This window comes from Musa acuminata, unplaced genomic scaffold (genome assembly GCF_036884655.1).
Source record: "Musa acuminata AAA Group cultivar baxijiao unplaced genomic scaffold, Cavendish_Baxijiao_AAA HiC_scaffold_1136, whole genome shotgun sequence".
In the NCBI taxonomy this organism is placed as follows: domain Eukaryota; kingdom Viridiplantae; phylum Streptophyta; class Magnoliopsida; order Zingiberales; family Musaceae; genus Musa; species Musa acuminata.
This window is the reverse complement of record NW_027021348.1, coordinates 5,270,001-5,272,500: the sequence shown is the minus strand read 5'-3', so window position 1 is coordinate 5,272,500 and position 2,500 is coordinate 5,270,001.

Here is a 2,500-nt window from a genome sequence, read left to right as displayed (position 1 = left end):
CAGGGACGGTGCTGCCTCTCGCTTCGCTCGCTGTTCGCCGCTCGCCGCTCGCTCGCGCAGCCAAAAATGGCCAGTTTTGGCCCGTTTTGGCCAGTTTTTGGCCTGTTTTTGCGTTGCGCGGTGACCATCTTGAGCGGAGCAAAATGTCAGCCATCTCAGCACCCTGGAACCCCCCGGGTGGCACAGGGCTGGATGGGGCTTTCGTATAGCAGGGACGGTGATGCCTCTCGCTTCGCTCGCTGTCCGCCGCTCGCTGCTCGCTCGCGCAGCCAAAAATGGCCAGTTTTGGCCCGTTTTTGGGCCGTTTTGGCCTGTTTTTGGGCTGTTCTTGCGTCGCGCGGTGACCGTCGTGAGCGGAGCAAAATGTCAGCCATCTCAGCACCCTGGAACCCCCCGGGTGGCACAGGGCTGGATGGGGCTTTCGTATAGCAGGGACGGTGCTGCCTCTCGCTTCGCTCGCTGTCCGCCGCTCGCCGCTCGCTCGCGCAGCCAAAAATGGCCAGTTTTGTCCCGTTTTTGGGCCGTTTTGGCCTGTTTTTGGGCTGTTCTTGCGTCGCGCGGTGACCGTCGTGAGCGGAGCAAAATGTCAGCCATCTCAGCACCCTGGAACCCCCCGGGTGGCACAGGGCTGGATGGGGCTTTCGTATAGCAGGGACGGTGCTGCCTCTCGCTTCGCTCGCTGTCCGCCGCTCGCCGCTCGCTCGCGCAGCCAAAAATGGCCAGTTTTGGCCCGTTTTTGGGCCGTTTTGGCCAGTTTTTGGCCTGTTCTTGCGTCGCGCGGTGACCGTCGTGAGCGGAGCAAAATGTCAGCCATCTCAGCACCCTGGAACCCCCCGGGTGGCACAGGGCTGGATGGGGCTTTCGTATAGCAGGGACGGTGCTGCCTCTCGCTTCGCTCGCTGTTCGCCGCTCGCCGCTCGCTCGCGCAGCCAAAAATGGCCAGTTTTGGCCCGTTTTGGCCAGTTTTTGGCCTGTTTTTGCGTTGCGCGGTGACCATCTTGAGCGGAGCAAAATGTCAGCCATCTCAGCACCCTGGAACCCCCCGGGTGGCACAGGGCTGGATGGGGCTTTCGTATAGCAGGGACGGTGATGCCTCTCGCTTCGCTCGCTGTCCGCCGCTCGCTGCTCGCTCGCGCAGCCAAAAATGGCCAGTTTTGGCCCGTTTTTGGGCCGTTTTGGCCTGTTTTTGGGCTGTTCTTGCGTCGCGCGGTGACCGTCGTGAGCGGAGCAAAATGTCAGCCATCTCAGCACCCTGGAACCCCCCGGGTGGCACAGGGCTGGATGGGGCTTTCGTATAGCAGGGACGGTGCTGCCTCTCGCTTAGCTCGCTGTCCGCCGCTCGCCGCTCGCTCGCGCAGCCAAAAATGGCCAGTTTTGTCCCGTTTTTGGGCCGTTTTGGCCTGTTTTTGGGCTGTTCTTGCGTCGCGCGGTGACCGTCGTGAGCGGAGCAAAATGTCAGCCATCTCAGCACCCTGGAACCCCCCGGGTGGCACAGGGCTGGATGGGGCTTTCGTATAGCAGGGATGGTGCTGCCTCTCACTTCGCTCGTTGTCCGCCGCTCGCCGCTCGCTCGCGCAGCCAAAAATGGCCAGTTTTGGCCCGTTTTTGGGCCGTTTTGGCCAGTTTTTGGCCTGTTCTTGCGTCGCGCGGTGACCGTCGTGAGCGGAGCAAAATGTCAGCCATCTCAGCACCCTGGAACCCCCCGGGTGGCACAGGGCTGGATGGGGCTTTCGTATAGCAGGGACGGTGCTGCCTCTCGCTTCGCTCGCTGTCCGCCGCTCGCCGCTCGCTCGCGCAGCCAAAAATGGCCAGTTTTGGCCCGTTTTGGCCAGTTTTTGGCCTGTTTTTGCGTTGCGCGGTGACCATCTTGAGCGGAGCAAAATGTCAGCCATCTCAGCACCCTGGAACCCCCCGGGTGGCACAGGGCTGGATGGGGCTTTCGTATAGCAGGGACGGTGATGCCTCTCGCTTCGCTCGCTGTCCGCCGCTCGCTGCTCGCTCGCGCAGCCAAAAATGGCCAGTTTTGGCCCGTTTTGGCCAGTTTTTGGCCTGTTTTTGGCCTGTTCTTGCGTTGCACGGTGACCGTCGTGAGCGGAGCAAAATGACAGCCATCTCAGCACCCTGGAACCCCCCGGGTGGCACAGGGCTGGATGGGGCTTTCGTATAGCAGGGACGGTGCTGCCTCTCGCTTCGCTCGCTGTCCGCCGCTCGCCGCTCGCTAGCGCAGCCAAAAATGGCCAGTTTTGGCCCGTTTTTGGGCCGGTTTGGCCAGTTTTTGGCCTGTTCTTGCGTCGCGCGGTGACCGTCGTGAGCGGAGCAAAATGTCAGCCATCTCAGCACCCTGGAACCCCCCGGGTGGCACAGGGCTGGATGGGGCTTTCGTATAGCAGGGACGGTGCTGCCTCTCGCTTCGCTCGCTGTTCGCCGCTCGCTCGCGCAGCCAAAAATGGCCAGTTTTGGCCCGTTTTTGGGCCGTTTTGGCCAGTTTTTGGCCTGTTCT